The following is a 20,208-nucleotide window of genomic DNA, read 5'->3' as shown; positions in this document are numbered from 1 at the left end:
GAAGAACGACGTAGCCCAGTAGTTGGGGCTAATTACTGGCCAGAGATACCAAACTGAGACACTGTTGTGTCCTCATCTACTGTGCAGGGCAAATGTACAACTTCTATATGTTCGCTGTAAGTCAAGAAGATGACATTTAGTCATTTAAAATGTGGGACGTGTATTTATATATATATATTTTACCCGGAAATGATTGAGCGAAGTGCTCTTATTAGGAGATTGGGCTCGAAAAAAAAAAAAAAAAAAAAAAAAAAAAATTATACAGCAACCGTGCTGAATAGATTTGCATCGAAAGCGGAGTCGCTGCTCTCAAAACATGACAAGCGGAGGGATATAAACTCTTAACACATGATGTCGCCATCAGCCCTTCCTACTTCGCAGCTCGCCGTCCTCCAACTCCGCGCTGACAATTTGATTGGTCGAAGCACCGCGTACGGCGGGAGTCCATTGGTCGTGCTCCTGTCAATCTCGAAGCAATGCCACTCAGGATAGATTAGGCACCATTTGCCATAACTAAATAGTTACATTGTACATCAAGTAGGAAGAATTACTTTAATTGGTAGCCCACCGCGCTCGGCGGAGAGTTACAGTTCGCCTTCGTGAAAACCGTCTGTATCTGCGTTTTGAACGCAACAAAGTGTGACGATTGAACCTCCCGTCTCATCAAACAGATGTGGATCCACTGCTCGGGTAAGTCACTCTTCAAGCAGCTTGTGTCCGCATTTCACCGTTTGCCACATTTTTTTTTTTTTTTTTCTCTTTCTGCCTCTTCCTGTGTTTTTGGGGGCAGTTCTGTCAAACTGCGTTGTCCGCACGCCGTGTTGTTCTTGAGCTATTTCGCACGTTCGGTCTCAGGAGTTGATAAGTGGCAACCGTGTTGTGGTTCGGCGTTAAACTCCCGAGGAGGTTGTGCACGGCGCCCGCCGTAAATCCTCCCAAGTCCCGGTTCGTGTTTCGTATCAAGAAGACCGGGCGCTTTACGTAGTTTGCTAAGTTAAAACATCAGCGTTACGGTCCGAGCTCGCGCCTTCAATAAATAACATCTCGCGCAAGCCGGTGGGGTTTGAGGGTTTTGAGGGTTGTGCGCAACAGTAATAACGCTCCCATTAGGAGCTGTCAGAAACGATTTACGACAAGTGTCAGCCGGGTTTTGACGTGATTTCTCTTCATTTCTGCAAATGGATTTCATCTCAGAGGGAAAAAAAAAAAAGAAAAGCACATTTAGTTTATTGGCAACTTTTATCGCACCATCAATTTCGTTTACGCGGTAAATGACGGGTTTGCGGTGCAGAGAAAGTGGGCAGATAAAAAAAAAAAAAAAAAAAGAAAAAAAAAAAAGAAGAAGAGAGAAGACCACAGCTTTTTTGCCTCAGGAAAACTGTAGTCATTGGTGAAATTGTGTTTCTTTATCAGAACCACATTGGATGCTTTTCTTCATATCCTCTAAGCTATTGTGTCTGTTGAATTATTTTATGTCTCTTTCATGAGCCCATTTCCGACAATTGTGCCCTCATTGCTGTGCGTAATTGCTTCTCTCCCGGGAGAGAGTGCCATCAAACTTCTAATTTCCTCCTCAAACCCGGAAACCATTTTGCTCGTGGAAGCAGCCTGTAATGATGGCATCAATAAACCCAAATAAAGCTCCTGTCAACTCGGCTTTGAGTTTTCTTCGGGATAAGAAATGCCCCTTTCTGCTGAGGTCCCCCCCCCCCCCCCCTCCCCCACCTCCAGCATCGGTTTGGCAGCATCTCGGAGAGGCAGGTGACTGGGATTAGAGGGCAGGAAGACAATGAGAATGTGTCTCTAGAGAGAAGTCTCGCATGTCAGGAGGCAGTGCAGGAACTGTTATCTATTACATCATTATCTAGTGCAGTAGAGGGATGAGCTGCGACACGGGCAGATGAGTGTCTCAACAACGCCTGCAGGTAAAGTCCAGGTTGCCAAAAAGGTGTCACAGGATCCCACGGGAGACAGTCCAGATAAGGGTGCTGAGCAGTGCTGGTGAGCGTCCCACCAGTCAGAGGAGAGCAGATTAGCTGTTCTTTGTGAGTCTTTAGAAGCTCAGGATAAGATGAATGTTTGTCCCGATAAGACAGGTGCACGGGTGAACCGACTGATGCGATGGACGTTAAACCGGAAATACTTGTCCGATTTTAATCCACGACATGTAACCAAACTTAAAAACATGTCCTGCACATTTGCAACTGAATTCCTCATTTCAAGTGGCATCAGATCAGAGCCACAAATCCGAAAAAATAATCTTTCATATTCACTGAAGAATTACTGATAAAGATTATGTTCAGATAAACCTGTTTTACCTGAATCAAAAAGTGAGGTCGCACCACAGGAAGCGAAGAATTAGGGCTCTCAAGTGAAATCGGTTTCCAGGACGGAGTCAGAACTTCGTCCAGAAAACAGGCCTTGCCAACGTCAGATCTTTCCGTCATCCCCCTGCTTTACCTTTTGGTCTAAAGCTCAACATCTTAAAGCTGGTACGTGTTTGAAAGTTTTGCTGGTGTTTGAAGCGTTTTCAAGTTTCCCCTGTGCAGCTTTTTACAGTTCAAATCCGACCAAACAGAAGAAGACCTGCAGGTAGAACCGTCCACAGTTTGGGCCCTCTGTTGTTGCACGTTATTTCCCTCCTTTCTCAGAAAGGGCTCAAATGGCCCAAAAAAAATAATACTTGGGGGGGGAAACAGAAAAATCAAGGTTTATATCATTAACCCCCCCCCCCCCCCCCCCCCCCTCCCTTTGTTCTGAGGTATGAGCACCGTCCAGGGTTCGGCTGACAAACGAAAAAAAAACAAAAAAACGCTCTGATGTCAAAGCTCGCGAGAACACTGACCCCTCCTGCTCACACGCACATCATCCAATCGCACTTATCTTATCTTGTTTTTCCATGTGAGACTTTTAAGATGTGACCACGCTGACTCTCCTCCATTGTGACCTAAATCCTGGCGTTATTAAAGACCTCGTATGACCGTCGTCGTCATCTCATTCAGATTCCACGGTTGTATTCTTTGTGCAGAAAGGGAGGGATGGCAGAAAACGCTGATGGCGCACTTAGGTGTGCAACGTGATACCTCTCTTTGCATTACGTTCATGCAGCAGAGTCCGTAAATCTCCGGAGGACTCTCCCACTTCACTCATGTACTCGCACAGGAACACAATCCATAAATTGAACAAAATATTGTAACTGGACTCGTTCAGTGAAAAAGGGGCTTAAGCTCCAGATAACTTATAGGCTCAGCTCTAGTAATGGGCTTTTGTGTCCCTGAGAACCGTGACTGCAGGCGAAGCTGCGCGCCGCGTTCTTATGGACAGACTAAAGCTCCACGCCAGGACAAAACTTAAGGAGACAGTTTTTCCTCGTGAAAGTCATCTTGAAATTAATTTCGCTGAACAACTATCCGAATTCACGGCCAGAGTTGTTCCGAAGAGACGGGATTGGATATTGGTTTTCCTTTTGCCGAAGCTCAGCCATGTGGTCCATCGCGTGCTCTGTTGGCTACAGTCAAAACACTGTGGGGGGAAAAAAAAAACAACAAAAAAAAAAAACCACCCGCTCACCCCTCCCTCCATCCTCGCTTCTGCTAATTTGAGGAAGTACAATCATTCTCTCCTGGTGCAGCTTCCTGCTGAATTGCAAACACAGGCAGTCAGCCGTCGCGCTCTCCAGACATTACAGATATCGTCAGCGTCTGTCAGAGTCTAAACGCTGAACTGCACGTGTGGTCATGTATGTGTAGCGGCTTATAAAAGTTCTGTTTGAGGTCTCAGTGGGTTTTCTTGGATGTGTCACATCTGTAATAGCGCCAGTGTTTATGATGCCGCATTAGTGATTCACCGGTCTATTGTTTTTCCCGTTCAGTCAATTGATCTCTCTTTTTTTTTTTTTTTTTTTTGTCTAAACATCAGAAAATTGTGAATTATGCCAAACATAGCTCAGTGTGATGTCATTGAATACCTTTTTTTTTTTTTTTTTTTGTCTGTCTAGCAGTTGAAAACCCATATTAAGATTTTATCTTCTAAATTTACCCTTCTATACGACACTGAAAAGCTGCCAACCCTGTCATAGGAAAGGCTGGAACAAGCAAATGTTTGACAGTTTTGCTTGATCAACCTGGTAGCTCATTCATTTTCACTGAGTCGACTTTGATTTGTGTGTTTACCTTTTTCAGCTGTAAGTGAGTCATATATCACTCACTGATTTAGATTTTTTTTTTTTTTTTATTGTTACGTTGGTGGGTTTAGGTTCTGTCAGGGAGTGTTTTTTTCATTGGTAAAAAAAAAAAATCTTTATTTATGAGACCAATTACTAATAAATCTCAGTCGAGAAGTTAATGCAGGTCATTGTTGACCTTGTAAACAGCAATCTCGGTAAAAATCAGAAGCTGCCCCGGAGCTTTTCATCGTAGCAGATGATCTTCCTCAGCAGATGGTTTGCCCATATTTCAGATGTTCAAATTTCTATTCTTTTCTGGGCACTTTTAAGGATTCCTCGTCAACTAAGTTCTTTAAATGGTGATCTTTTGAGTCTTGTTGTTTTAGCTTCAAGATATGTATGAATTATGGGACAAAAGCTCTTGGAAACGGATTAAAGAAGGAAGAAATGAGTAGAATTAGAATGATCAACAGATTGATTGTAAACAGAAGTAATCGTTAGTTGGAGGCCTAGATATGATGGAATGCTATTAAATGCCACCTACTGGCGTTGGTATATTGAATGAATCTAAAGAGCAAGTGAGCAGCGGTATATTCATTCCCTGACAGAATTGCCAGAGCTCTCCATTAGTCAAGACCCTCCAGACTTTCACAGTGAAACCCAGGACTTTGCCGTCCACTAACTGAGGTCTAATTTTCATTAATCAATTTGTTTGCTGGCCAGACCGAGTATTGATGGGCTTTAATCATCGCTGAAGCCGAGGCCACATTAGCTAGCGAGAGCAGAAAATTACATCAGCATGCTGCGGAACTTCAAAAAAAACAAAAACAACAACAAAAAAAAAAGCTCGTTTCACATTTCAACTCCCGAGAAAACTGGACGGAAGAGGAGCCGGTCGGCGTCGAATAGAGGCGAGCTGCTGCTGCCGCCGTGTTGTGGAGGACGAGTCACCTGCCACCTCATTGATTTGTCTGTTTACCTTTTCAACTCAGCCCCAGCCTCGTACAGTCGAACGGCGTCAGCGTTTTCCCGCGTGTCCGCCTGCAAGCTGACCCGTGCTCCCGTCCCACGACGGCAGAGAAACCTTTCTCGTGAGCCGGGTCAGACAAGCGTGGCCCTTTTTACCGCTGTCAAACTGAAAGCCTCGCACCGCGAGCCGTGCTCCTTTTCAAAACGGACAGAGCATTTCGGCAGAAAGGAGCAATTACTACCTGCTCTGGTCGTGTTGCTTTCACGGCCTCCTTTGTGTGCCGATTCCAGGGCAGATTTTGTCCACGGCTCTTCCCACGCTGAGCGAGGAGAACAGGAAGAACTCAGCCGCACAGCAGGCCTCTGCCTTCTGCTATTATGGCTATGATTCAATCTTTGCCGGGCAACGCTTTACCCCGGCACACTGAAAGAGGAAAGAAATGTCCTCACTCCCTCTCTGTTAATGGAACTTAAAGCCAAAGGTGTTTTTGTACAAAGAGGAGACCATGAGCCACTTAATGTGCGAAGTAGCAGCAGTGAGCCTCACCTCAACAAACCACTCTCCCCCTACTGTGATTTCAAAATGGCCTCTCTCGTGTGCTTGCAGCCGGAGAAGCACCACGCAGGGTGGAGGAACCAGACCGGGCGAGATTTGCCTCTCCTGGTGCTGCTGATCGCACCTACTGTTTGTTTTCTTTGGCCTGAGCCGGAGTGGAAAAGTTCAGCGTGCCACGGTTTTGGATTTGATTCATTTTTGGATTTTTTTTTTTTTTTTCAGTTTCATTTACAAAGCAAAGAGAGGCTCGTCGAACGGACTGACGTGACTTTCGGTTCGCCGTCGCTCACGTTCGACAGCAAAAATGTAGTAAAACAGTTTAACTGGGAACGTGGGTGCATTTAACATTCAGTGTCAACATACTGTTAGCGGCTACTGCTGCCGCTGTTGATTAATCAGTTGTTAATATGAACTGACAGCAAAAGATCAAACGTGTTTATATAGCTTGTTTGGATTTCAGTAGTGCCGAAACAATTAGCCAACTGTTCTATTAATACGGCGACGGAAAATTAATTGACAACAATTAGCACTTGATTGATGGCTCAACAAAATAAATCCGTTTTCCTGGAGGCTGAGCAAACTGACTGCTGATGAAGACCACAACATGTGGCTAAAAGCCCTGGACAAGGGACTTTTTGTCAAACTCCTATTTCCAAGGTTAAGAAAGCTCGACAAATAGACATTTATCAGATAAAAGATAGTAACCATTTGTTGCTTCAGTGTTTTGCAGCTTTTCTGTATTTCTTATTATATAATATCCTTTTATTTTTTTTAATTTTTTTCAAATAACAACAGGTGCTCTGAGTACATGCAGTAGACATTTTAGAGACCCTTCAGTAAATTAATCAACAAGGCAACCTCAAAAGAATAAATAATAGTAATGAATTAATATAATTATTTTTAGCTACAACGCAGTGTCTTAATTGGAGCAAATGTTGCTGATTATTAGAAAGAAACTTAGTGTTCCACCAGATAAAAGAAGCATTGTTAACACCATTTAAGTTGGACAACACTTTTAATAAAGTGTTGTCCCTGGTTGGAACTGCTGGCTGTGTGAGAAACCGGGGAGGGTCGAACATACATCTGATTCTGGGATTTCTGGCAAAGTATGAAACTGCTCTGCTCTGCGCTCCACTGTAATTTACCAGCTTTTATTTTCCCACCAGCTGGGAACACTTGAAGGAAAAAAAAAAAAAATCTGAGCATCTGTCCAGGGTATGATTAGCTTTCGGTCCATTTTTCATGTGCTCGGCGTTCAAAGCATATCACCCTGCTGTAATACATGACTATATCCAACGCGGCATGCCAGTAAACTGATACATCGCTCTGATGAAGCACCCTTTGGGTTTGGGGATGTTCCCTCTTGGTGTATCACATATCTTGGAAGCTCATATTATCGCAGGTCTCAGTGAAGTCATTTGGTCTTACAGAGTTTTGAACATCATCAATCTCTCCTTCCTAAAAACACCAAATCATAGCGCTTCAGAGGTCAAAACAACCACTGAATATGTAGAGATTGGTCCGTATAATGTTAAGATTCAGCCTGTCTCGGGATTAAAAAATATAAGTATTAAAAGAAAAAAAATTAAAAATTCTGCAAAGCAATGAATAAAAAACCCCCGATATTCTTACCAAGTCTTATATTTGCATCATAGTGAAATTTGTTCAGACTCGAAATGGCTTGTAGATGAAAGGATTAGGCAAGCGAATTCTGATTAACAACGTCATGTTTAAGCAAAAAAAGATCCCAAATTCTCAAATTCAAGTTTCTAAAATGTGAAAACATTTGTAGTCGTCTGTGATGGTAAAAGGAGTTTTTGTCTCTTAAAATGAAAAAGCACTTGATCGGAAGATGGCACCTTGAACTACGGAGAGTGTGTCGGATATGTTTTCATATTTGGTGTCACTGTATCGACCAAATGTCTTTTAAGAAGAAGAGAAGCTGTGGCCGCAAGGCAACAAACTGCCTTACTTACACAGGACTAATCCCTGTCCTCCAGCAAGCTCTTAATTGAGCCATCATCAGCTGCTGATCTACGGGTTAAACATCAATTAAGGTAATGAGCAGATAGAGAGGAGGGAAGAAGAAGGGGCCGAGGGGGGGGGGGCTTCTGTCCGGAGGGCAGGGAGTTGATGCGGGCCCCACCCTGAGGAAAAGCTGAAGTGTGTGTGTTTTCTGTGAAGTGGCAGCTTGATGAGTGGAGTGATTTTTTTTTTTTTTTTTTTTTTTTTTTTTTCTTCTGAGGCATGGAGTGCAGTGTTGATTGTGGTGGTGCAGGATGGAGTCTGCTTCAAACAGCTTGATGGCGGTTTGTTGTTAGTTTAGCTGTGTTTGTGTTGGGCAGCCTGCAGTCTGGGTGATCTCCTCAGCTGCTGCTGGACAGTCGGCAGGCTCGTTGGGTGATTTGTGCGAAGATCCGGCGAATCAAATTTTCAGCTAATGTGGAACCTTTACAGGTGTTATCCACGTTTTTTTTTATTTTTATTTTACAGGTGTTATGTTATTCCTCGCACTGGTGTTAGACTTATCAGAGAAACGAACAAATTAGTGTGATCTGTGAGATTTTCTTGGAAATAAACCTCTGTTTTGTTGTGATGCCGCGCAATAGTGAAACTTATCGCACAATTCTCATGAGGAGCAACTGAGTATTCGGTCGGTAAAACTGCAGAAAATGGCCATCGCAGTAGCCGATGTTATGTCTTCAAATGTCTTTGTTTAAGGTACCCTCCAAAATCTGAAATATTTCATAAAAAATTACATAGAATAGAGGAAAAAACTGCAGATCTGGAACCAGATATATTCACTTTATGCCACTATTATAGTAAAATCCTAGTCATAGTTTAATAATACACCTTATGAAAAAGTAAAGCCATTCATTGGCGTTGAACTTAGGAATAAAAAAATAAAATCCATTTCTGTTTGTTATTTAGGCTTTGTAAACAAAAAATGCACAGGGCAGATATGACATGAATAACTTATATCTACAAACCCAAATACTGAAATATACAAAGAAATTATTGACAATGACAGGCACCATTAACCAAAATAAACAATGTACGATGAGCTATAAGCTACAGCAGGAGAAAGGGGTCGCAACGAGATGATGTCATTAAAAGAGCGCCAGTCAAACCCGGAAAATGACATGGAAATATTTCTGTTGAATGGAAACTATCCTCACAGTTATGCAAAATAACGGCGGTGAGCTCTAATAATTGTGATCAGAAGACTATTTAATAAGTGTGACAGGCCAGTGTTTTTAATGACAAATTATATTCATTATGTAATTGTTCCAGCATCAGTCACCATTCAGCTGGACAAAGTTCAATAATATTATTCATTAGGGTTTGTTAGAACCAGACAGAGATGACACTGAAAGCACCACAATCCTTAAATAACACTTGTGATCTAAAATCGTGTTTTTTTTTTTTAATTTTTTAATTGTAGCTACTGCTTTTTAATGAGATGAATATATTATGAATTAGATATTTGAACTATTTTTTAAAAAATCTTCTTGTGAGTATGTTGATTTCAACATCAGTAGGTTTTTTTGTAATATTAATTTTGTCATCACGTCTGTTCTTCTGTGCGGTTCAAAACATTCAGCCTGCAGATGTTTTTTTTTTTTTTTTTTTTGTGTGTTTTTTTCACTTCGGAAAACTTCTCTGCAAAGAAGTGATGTGTTTTATCTTCCTGGTTTGTCTGACACGAACAGAAAAAAGATCTGCAGGTAGCATAGACTCTGTGGTTGAAGAGGCAAAGCGAAAGTGCACCAATTACAGGAACCGCAGCTTCATCAAAAGAAAATCCAACAAGGAGGAGACTTCATTCCCACCCACACTTTTTGACTGACAGGTGATCTCTGGAAGTGCAGAACAACACAACAGTGAGTGCAACAAGGACCGAGACAAAAAAAAATTAAAAAGCAGTCTCGCAAATTACCACTTGAAATTCAGTTTTTCATCATATCCGTCTTCGCCGAGAGCTTTTGAGCAAATTAATTATAAAATTTTAAAAGCCTTTTGTGCAAACAGATCACATTTATCTGTAAGGAGGGATGTGTTCAAGAGTATTGTCCCTCTCCTGAGAGTGTTACTGTTGGTTTATTTAAATAACCCAGCCGGCGTCGGAAAGGGAATCATCAGACGGCCTCTGGTGTGTTTACGTTGTGATAGCAGGAACCACCATTTGATATTATTAAAGCCACTTAAATCCTAATTATTTGAGATGATCATTAGCGAAGCCTCCTTGGGTTTTCGGTGCTGCAACATACTGCAATTTATCTTTCTTTGACTGAATTCTTAGATGCTGTTGTATCACTGTCTGAGGGGGTCAATGAAATGTCAAACACGTCCGCATGTAGCCATTTGGAGCACTTTCGCCATGTTAAAATGGGCATTCAATATTTAACAAACACAGATGATTCAATCTTCAAATACATCCCTATTTTATAAGCGGGACTTTTAAGATGACTCAGATTTAAAAGAATCCTAAAATGTGCTTCACTTTCATGTCAGCAGGCTTTTTTTTTTTCTTCTTCTTCTTCTCATCTACTCAGCGGCGACCATTTTCCCCCGTTGGAATGAAACTTTTAAAGTTCTAATTTCGAATGCAAAACTGTCATCGTCAATCACACATAGATGCAATTTCCTTCTAAAAGACCTGGTGTGCTCTTGTTTTTCCAAAACTCACCTGAAATTTAAAAGCCAGATATGTCATCCGGGTGGTGGCTTAACTTAACATGAGCAGCCCCTCGGTCACTTTGTGCCGTAGGTAACGGAAGTAGTAGTCGTTTGCGATCAGAAGAACGTATCCAGGAAAACTGAAACTTTTTTCAGGGAATCAGGAAAGTCCAAGAAGTACCTATGAATGAAACGGAAGCCCCGACACCCGCCGCGACATGTCTTCCGATTCCTTCACATGCAGGCAGCCTGGTTGTTGAGATAATATTTTTTGACACTCGTGATTCAACAACTTATCAAGCCGGCGTCATAGTAGTGAGATGGACAAAACCCCCTTTTCTTATTTAATAAAAGCTGTATTTTTGAGATTAGATATTGTTTTAACAAAATTGGCCATGAACTTCCACCTGCAGCTCTAACTCCTCCCCTTTCTGTGCTAAGCCACTCCCACCAGGTGAGCACGGCCGTATACTCAAACTTCAATCGCCATGTTATTTTCTCTAAAACAGAGCTGATATGATATGCGTTTAGTCACGCTCTCTTTTTAGACCTGATAACTCTTGTCTTCCTTCCTTGGGTTGCTTTGCAGTTTATGGCAGCCGGTGCCAATGCTGGAATGGCAACTTTTTCTCCAGCCTATAGGAACGCCCTCTCTCCAAAATGACCCGCGACCGGTAAACTAAAGTCTCCATCGCTGGCTAGATTTCCAAAGACCTGAAGACGAAGCCAAGAGGAGGGGCAGAAGTCTAGTGGTCTCTCACACCATTGGAATTACAATATTCTAAAAGGTTACGATGGAATGTTTTGCCTAGCCCTGATTTAATTATAACAAAACTGGCAAAATTATGATTAATTCATAGAATCAATAAAAAGGATCAGGAAATCAGGCTTTTGGTAGAAGATAGTTTTTGATAGTCCGCTCTAGAAGCTTTGCACTCGGCACCAAAACACTGCTGAGATGCGACTCCCACCTCCCTTACAAATGTGTTAAGCTTTGGATGAGGACAGCCAAGCATTTGTGGTGACGTTGTATTTCGATTCTTGAGTTTGAGCTCTTCCTATGATTGAATTATGAAGTTGAATTAATACATTATCAATCTGGTTTGCCTGATTTTGTAAAAACGCAGACGTTTGAATCGGTTGGGTCTCCTAAGTTCCTGTGACCGTTGCCCATCGAAGTGGAGAGAGTCAGTAGAACGTTTCGTAAACTGTCTCTCTGTCCTTATTTATTCGGTCCGATCAGCGAAATATGATGCGAAACATTAGGATGTTATGTTGGTATGAAAACAACCTGATATGTCGTGGCTCTCCGGACGAGCGCCGGCTGCCGGTCTCGGCTTTCAAGGCGAGTGTCGCACGCCGGCTCTGAACTTAAAGAGAAAGTACCAAATCCCTGTTTGCCTAAATTCGCTCTCTCTCTCTCCGTTGACTGTCACCTCAACCTGACTTATAATCAGCCCTCCTGTGGTTCACCACACTTTCCCTTCATCTCCCACACACACACGGATAGCAGCAGAGAATTCCTCTTCCCGGATGATGGATTCTGGGGAAGTAGGGCAGCAGGGTGGCCTGGACTTTAAAGACACCGTCTCGTAATCTGAAAGGTCGCGGGATTCGGCTCGATGCCGAAGGTCCACCTGCTCACCAGCCCTGAAAAAAAATACACTGGTCTGCTTTTCAGTGATGACTTGCATGTGTAATAATATCAATAGATTAGTGAGTTCACATGGTCTGTTCTCTGTGTTACTTAGAATCATTCTATGAAGACCTGTTATGTAAAAGTTAAACAGAAATGAGAAAAAAAAACAAAAAAAAACCCAGAGTGGTAAATCCCTCAGTTGTTGGTTTTTGCTAAAAATACCTTGTTCAAGGTGCTAAATATATCCGGTCCGCCTCGGAAGAAATTGCTGGAAAAACCAGTTTTGGAGCCAAAATGGAAATCTGTGCTGACCTCGTTTTGACTACCAGGTGGAAACAGATGAGCAAAAGAAAACACAGAATCCACGTAACGTTTTATTTTGATCGGGGATTTTGGAATCTGCAGGAATCTGTCCCTCTCATTACATTTCATCTCCGGGTGTCTGTCATGTTTTGGGATCTAGCGCTGCTCCCTTTCGCAGTCGGTCCGCTTTCGCGTGCGGCACTTGATCCAGATTAAGTTGTATTTTTCCTTCTTTTAATATACTCTTTACCGACCAAAGAGGCCACCCGATGCAAAGCTGGCCAAATGGACAATGTATCTGGTTTGTGGTGGGAACGGAGGCCAGCGGTCCTGGATCGAGACGCGACGCGGCGCGGCGCCTATGTAGGTTAAATGCAACTTAAACCCAACACAATTTGCGGGATTAACCTTTAATAACAGGAGCTTGAGCGACGAGTCGCAGCACTCTCGAGGTTGCGGCGCTGCACAAAACCAAGCCGGGCTTGACCTTGACAGGGCCGTAGTTTCAAAATCCACTTACATTCAATTTGAATCCATTTAGTTCAGCTTCTGACAACCTTCAGCAATACGGCCTTTTATTCAAAAGTGTCTGATATTCTCAATAGTCTTGGAGTTAAAACAAAAAAAGAATGGAAAAGTAATAAACCAAATGAACAGACCTAAAACGTACAAGCGGAAACCGACTCTTCCCGATGTATGCGTCTCTGATATGAATTGCATTTCTGTTGCGTTTATCAATACGTACATCTGATATCAATACTGCAGCCTTCATACACATTTGATTGACATATACAACATGCGATACTTTCAATGTGGGAGACTTTATTGATCTGATTCAGAAAACCTTTACTTGCCCTCATCCATACAAAGGTCAGAGTTGATTGTTATTTTAGCTTGGCTATGGAACCATAACCTCAAGAGGTCAGAGTGGTTTAGTGTCGTGCTCAAGGGCAGTACAGAAGAACACTTGTTTGTCAGCTCGAGGCTCGAATACCGAACTTAAGGTTCAAGCCTCCACGCTCACCACGATGCCCTGTTTTTATATCGGTGTCGTTGGGGTGACCTCGTTGTCCCCTGCATCACATGCACAGTACGTGAAACATTTCATAACTCCAAACTCCACATTTGTTATAGCAGAGCTGGTATCGGAGGTTACGAACACTGCCAGAGATGCAGTAAGAGCAGCAGATACCAGGAGGATTACTGGGAATCAGAACCAACAAGAGCCAGCAATCGACAGCATTATGTTCAGCTTAGATTAAGGCTTCGCTGGTCAATGACTCAAGCTGCAGTCTCCACTGAGCACACCGGAGGTTCACTGGAGGTCTACCTGGTATTGTTGCCAGAGAGCTCTGAGAACACAGCCTCACAAAAGATTCAAGAAAAGGAAGAAGTGAGTGGAAAAAGAAGAAAAAGCAGGGACATGGATCAAGGAGCGCCTGCACACCTACGAGACCGGAGGAAGCTGGAAGAGAAAAAGCAATGTACAAGAGAAGTTTTTTTTTTTTTTTTTTTTTTTTTTTCTCCTTCAAAATGCCATGCATCTGTTTTAGAAAAAGTGTACTACCTCAGATGCATCATTCAGTATTCAGAAAAACACATCACTCTGCCTCCAGAAGCAGAAATGTTTCATAATCACGAGTCTTTTGCTGGCTCAAAAACCTGAATGCTAACTCGTATTTTAAGTTGCTTTTGCCAGGAATTGTCTTGTTACAGCGAATGCCAAAAATGTGAACCGTTTTGCTGCAGAGAAAGAGACAGAAGAAATGCTGAAAGGAAAGGATACTCACACTTCTGTGATGAAGGACTAAACTAGAGCTGCGATCATTAGTTTATTGACAGAAAATTAATGGCTTGCTCTTTTAAAAAAAATACATTAATCATTTTCAAGTAATTTTTTTATGATTTAAAAAAAGAAAAAAAAAATCTCGTTCGATGTATATTTTTGGATTATTTCATCCTCCATGATAATAAACAGAATATTTTTTGATCTGTTGGCTAGGACAAAACAAGAGATTATTTGGCTGCACTTTTTTGGACATTTTCAAAACCAGCAGATTATCAATTTATCAAAAAAACTATTGACAGAATAAGAGTTAATGAAAAATAATTGTCAGTTGTAGCCCTACTTTAAAAAGGTCTCCTTGTTACGTTATAATCCTCTATTACACATGCGTCATGACCGTCTCTTCACCGTCTGAACCTTTTCTTCTGCTTGAATTTCAACAGATTTAGATTTTGGCTTCCCCACATTCCTTCAGATTCTGTCTGACACGAGGCGTCTACCTAATTACCAGCAGGCTCACTTCTTCTCATTACTGTCTTGTTTCCTCTTTGTTAATGTTGGCTCAGCCGGGCTGCCGCGATGCCAAAGCGTATGATGATCATCGCAGACAAATGACGTGAAATTAACTCGGTCACCGCGGTGCTTTTTTGTTTTGAGAATCAAAAGGAAGTGTCAGGCGGGCGAGCGGCACTTGAGGATCTGAATCGGTGCCATAGATCCGAGTGCGGGTCCAGATTGGAATTGGAGGGAAACTGTGACTTCAGTCAGTGTTTCTTTTTTGCCAATCACACTGAAGGAAGGAGAAAAAAAAAAATAAAAAAAAATAGTGATCTTTGTGAGAAGGGGGGGAGGGGGGGGGGATTGGGAGACTTTCAGTTGTCGGTTGTGAACGCAGCCCAAGTGCGGTGCCGTGCCACCATACTGACGGGGTTACGATGGCGTGAGAGCAGGGGCTCCTGGCCAGCACTCCGGCACAGCTGAAATAGCAAGCAGCAGAGCCAGGAGCTGAAACGCTACACCCAGGCTTCTCACACTCCCCTCTGCTCTCACTAAACCTCTCTCTCTCTCTCTCTCTCTGTGTCTTGTCTTCTCACCTTTCTTACTCACCCTTCGTTTCTTTTGATCTGAAATTTCTGCCGTTTTCTTGCTCTTCGTTATTATCATCTCGCCTACCAGTCGTCCCCCCCCCCCCCCCCCCCCCGCCGCCCTCCCCCCTCCACCGTCAAATTCCTCCCACGCTTCTCATCCACTTCCAGTAATGCGCAGCGAGAGGTTACGGCCTCATTTGAATATTTGAATGTATATCAACTTCCTCCTCGCTGGGGCGTGGCACCGTTTTACAGTCACACATCTGTGGCCGCGTTATGGGACCATCTGCGCAGGGCTCATTAAGATAGCCACAAGCGAACGTGGAGAAGGAGTACGTTGAGATGAAGGGAAGGAGGGAGGTGGAGGGGGGGGGGGGGGGGGGGGAGGGGGGGGGGAGAGGGGAGGGGAGTACAAGAGGGAGGCTGCTTATTCATCCTTGTTCGTCTTCTGTTGTAGAATATAGCCATAAAGAGTTGGGACTCGTTCCAGGGAGAGAAGAAGTGGGAGAGGGGAGGAGGAGCGAGGGAAAAAAAAAAAAATCCCCTTTCCACCCTTCCAGAGTTGCATATTTCCTTATGCTTGTGTATTTGCGTGTGATGTTGCTATGACTCCAGGCATGTGTACTGTACGTGTCTTCATGCGTGAACACACACACACCGTATCAGATCACGTGTGGAAGAATTATTGAGGTATGTCGTGTATTTTTACTAGAATAGTTCTGCTTCATTTTTGATAAATCTTTACGATTTTACAGTTTTACGACAGAAATGTAAAGACGAATGGAGCTCAGTGGGGTCCGCTCTACAGCACAAAGTCTTGGGTTGGGTATCATTTGAAACTCGGGTGTCATATTAGCAAAAGAAAAACTGACATTGTTGTCAATGTCTTACTTTAAAAGAAAAAAAAAACTTGAAAAGAATAGTTTCACATTTTGGGCTTTATGTTTATTTGCTTCCTGCTGATCGATACTACGTTCACGTATATCTCCAAAATATGAAGGCACAGACACGACAGTGAGCTCGGCTTCGCGCAAAGATGAGAATCGGGGAAAACTGCTTTGTCTGAAGCTGAGAATATCTGCCTGCGTACATCTCTAAAAATGGTAATTCACCATTACACGGAGAGTGTGATTTCCAGAACTCATTTATAACTCGTTCTTGGTCTGGCGCTATGAGTTCTGTCATCATGGTAAGGTTGCCAGGCAACCAGCAGAGGATGAGATTGATCTTCTCATCCAATTCTTGGCAAGAAAGCCAATAAGTATGTTTCGCAAAACGTCAAAACTATTCCTTTAAATAATGAAGTACAATGCAGGAAGAGCTTTAAAAAAAATAAAAAAATAAAATACTTTGTGATCCACTGAAAAATACAAGGATGCTGCTTCAGGTGGGATTTAGATTAGAGAGTTCAATGAAGACCAGCAGGTAATTTTGGGTGTAATGAGTGTTGGGGAGAGGCTGAAAAATGCACAACTGGCGTGCAGCGGAATGGATTAAAATCACTGACCAGGGCAGGGGAGATTAAAATCACCCCTCTGCCCCCGGGGAAATAAGTCCCATCCAAATGAGACTCGACATTCAGTCGTACTTCAATGTTGACAGATTTCTCAGATGTATGTTCAGAAGAAGAAGAATTATTACTCGATTAATACTCATTAAATATGGCTATGGTTCCCAATCAGAAACTCTCAAGACATCTGAACTTTGAGTTTAAAAGCCATTTTTGGTTTTGAAAACGGTAGTTTGACAAAAGGCAAAATGTTACTAACCAATTCACTGGCTTGTTGGGAGCTTTTGGTCGGGCATCACACCTAAGCATTTCCCCGGTAGAAGGTGGGTTGGGCCATCTGTTGAAGACTGCGAGATGTTGTCGAAAGCTCCAGAAATAGCTATACGATGTTTAAATCTATCTTACTTCCTTGTATGTGATTTATTTTTTTTTTTGATAACTTTTTGTTGCAGTGTTATATCCAAGTTTGTGTTCACTCTCGATGGTAAATCGGGCTCCGTGTTGCTGTATTTACACTTTAACACAGAGGAAAGGGTTAGCCTTTTTGAGTGTGGAGTACCTTGTAGTCAAGTAAGTAATATTTTTCTTTCTTTTGGAGCTATTAAAAAGGTCTTAGAAGTCACTAAATTTATGCTCAGAATGTGTGCAGATACCCTGATGGCTCTTTAAAGTGCAGCTGAAATCCATTTCCCTGCTCTGATGTACAAACCCAGCTCACGGCGTCAGCGAGGAGGGTGTTTTTTTTTTTTTTTTATTTTATTTTTTTTTTCTTCTGTTTTTTTTTTTTCGCGGGCAAAAAGCACAGCCGTGTTTTCAGTCGATAGAGAGTGTACTTGTTTTCTGGCGGGCCGTGTCAGTGCAGGCATTAGATACGTTTTATTTGATGGTGTTCAATGGCTGACTCGTCCTCACCTCTCGCCCAGGCCTCTCCTGCTCTCCAGCCCACACGCGCTCCCATGTTAAAAAAAAAAACAACACACACACACACACACACACACACAGACATCCACCCACTGACTCGCACACACACACACACACACACACACACACACACACACACACACACCACACACACACACACTCCAAAGCGCATACACTCCTGCTCTTCTCTGCATCCTTCCTCTGGAGGATTCTGGCAGTTGTTTATGTTATTGAACTGGTTATCACATTACAGCTGGAACACCACCAGGCTCGGAGAGAAAGAGTCCTCGCGCTTTCTCAAGAAAAGAAAAGAAAGGGAGCGAGAGCGCACGGGAGGGGGGGGGAAACAAGAGCACAGGGAAGACTAGCTGAGGGTACGTTTAAAATGTTTTTGCTCATCAGCACCACCGCGTTTCTTTACGAAACACCGACTGTGAACTTTACAGAGCATTTTTGATCGCAGTTATTGGCGCTTTGACGGCGAGTCCTCCAAACGAAATAACCGAAACCGGTTGTTTGTCCAAGCGTTTGATTAATGTGGCTGTTTTCTGATCTGTGGTTAAGTTTGGGTTTAGTTCATTTACTGTGTCAGGGTTAGGGAAAGTTTATAGTCGTGCTTTAAAAGAAACACATGTTAGTTGTTGGTTTAAACAGAGGTCTCTGGAGTCATAGACTCTAATTACTCATCACCCTCTCCTCCCCCACCAACCTCCTCCCTGAAGATTTGAGTTATGATAACTCTTTAACCAAAAGACAACATTATTTGGCTCCATATAGGATCTAAAGATGAGTTTCATGGAGTTTTTCCGATGGGCAACCCTGACAAAAAAATGTCACTTGGACAGAAAACTCACGTGATGTAAACGCATACATACGTGATTTTGCACATGTAGAATATGTGTATTTTGTCCATGGAAACATGTGGTTTTGGAACATTTTAGTGTCGTAATGTGGGAAGCCTGTGTACATTCCCATGTAAAAAAAAAAAAAAAAAAAAAAGGTTTTCCACATGTTTTCCCATTTTATCATATGTTGCAACATGTGGTAAACATGGGTCATGTGTATTATCACGTGTCCAATGTGGGAAACATGGGAAACAGGTGTTTGTTTCTGTAAAGGAAAACACATGATGCATTTTAGTACAACCAGCTTCAGGAAACCAATGAAAAACAGGCGACAGACCGAAGACAACCAAATCAAACAAACCGAAGCACAAATAGGAACTAATGTAAGTGAGATAAGTGAAAGCAATAAACATTTCTTGCTTGAAAACAGGACTGGGGCGAACCCTAGTCCATGTCCCAACTGTGTATTAAAAGCTAGGGGGCTTTTAATTTGAAACAAGGGCTTTTAACTTGAAATGGATACAGGAAGTTTGGGCATTTGGCCAATAGATAGGGTAACTCAGTCAGTCAGTCACATGGCATTAAAGCAACCAATGGTGTACCTTTAAAATGAGGTTCAATCATGCTTCCAAATGCCCCTAATAAATGGCAAACTCGTACTGTGATTGGATTAATTTAGACTTGGACTTTATTGATCCCACAGTGGGGAAATTCAGTCACCCGACCGTGTTTTGGTTTCCTAACCTTAACCAAATTCATTTTGTGCCTAAACTCAGCCAAACTGGAACTATACAATTGTCAGAGCAGATTTCTGCAAAGGCGATTTGTAATTGTGTTGGAAGGCACAGGAAAAAAAATTGTGTCATCCTTCTGTTTTCCTGCCAACTGTGGCATCAGATCAGAAAACGTTTCTAACTCACTCGCTTTTTATTTGTGGATTTCTGGAGGGGCAGTTACAAACGACACATATTGACATTTAATTTAAGTGGCTTATTGCAGCCTCCAACATTTCTCAGAGACTCGATTCAAAACTTTCCCACACAGTCTTCATCCTCTCTGCTGAGGTCGTGTTTATTGTAGAGCTTCGGCAGCATTGTTTTGTGCAGGTGCCCACCCCTTGTGTTTAAGGGGGACAGCTCACGATTATTGCCTTTTAGTGGACATTTTAGCCCATAGCAACATGAAAAATACAGTTGTTGTTTTTTTTTTTATCATTGATAGGTAAAAAGTTGTCTTCTGTTTTGGTCATTTACAACCTTAACTCATTTCTCAGAGGAGTTACACAGAAAGTACGTGATATTTGAGCTCCATGCTTTTCCAAAAACAAGCAAGAAAACAATTGTTTATTCTGCTTATGTGTTCACCGTCGATTGAGCTATACTGTCAAATGAAAATGAATGTTGATAAATCCTTTCCTGTCACAGTAAGCAGCAGTTTTAGTGGTACCTTGTGAACAATGAGAGAAGAAAACAATTTGGTGGTTAAAAAAACTCTGCACGAGAAGTTCTGGAAACTTCTTTTTTGCTCTGTTTTGCACACCCAGCAAGAATACATAATCCAGAGATGTATTTTCTTTTTCTTCTCTCCCTCTCACCCCATGGTTTTCTCATTCAATCCAAAGAAGTGCTGCGCTTTCAAATCCCTTCTCTTCTTCTTCCTCAGCTTTGCTCCTTTTTTTTTTTTTTACAAACAGATACTCGTCGTCCTAAATATCCCGCCTGCGTTTCACCACAATTCACTTTGCTG

At 42.3% G+C, this 20,208-nt stretch overlaps 1 protein-coding gene across 9 annotated transcripts in view; it reads left to right on the top strand.

Annotated features, from left to right (window-relative positions):
* The first annotated feature begins 448 nt into the window (after positions 1-448).
* Positions 449-20,208, top strand: part of mef2d (myocyte enhancer factor 2d) — a 102,093-nt gene continuing 82,333 nt past the window's right edge. For all 9 annotated transcript variants that reach the window (XM_069140693.1, XM_069140672.1, XM_069140720.1 and 6 more), the window contains exon 1: positions 449-690. The gene's annotated coding sequence lies outside the window, so the exon portion shown is untranslated. The remainder of the gene's footprint in view (positions 691-20,208) is intronic.

This window comes from Embiotoca jacksoni, unplaced genomic scaffold, assembly GCF_022577435.1.
Source record: "Embiotoca jacksoni isolate LCO1_2020_lvr unplaced genomic scaffold, fEmbJac1.0.p SCAF_11, whole genome shotgun sequence".
Taxonomy (NCBI): domain Eukaryota; kingdom Metazoa; phylum Chordata; class Actinopteri; family Embiotocidae; genus Embiotoca; species Embiotoca jacksoni.
Note: the sequence above shows the minus strand (reverse complement) of the source record. Positions and strands in the feature narration are given on the sequence as shown.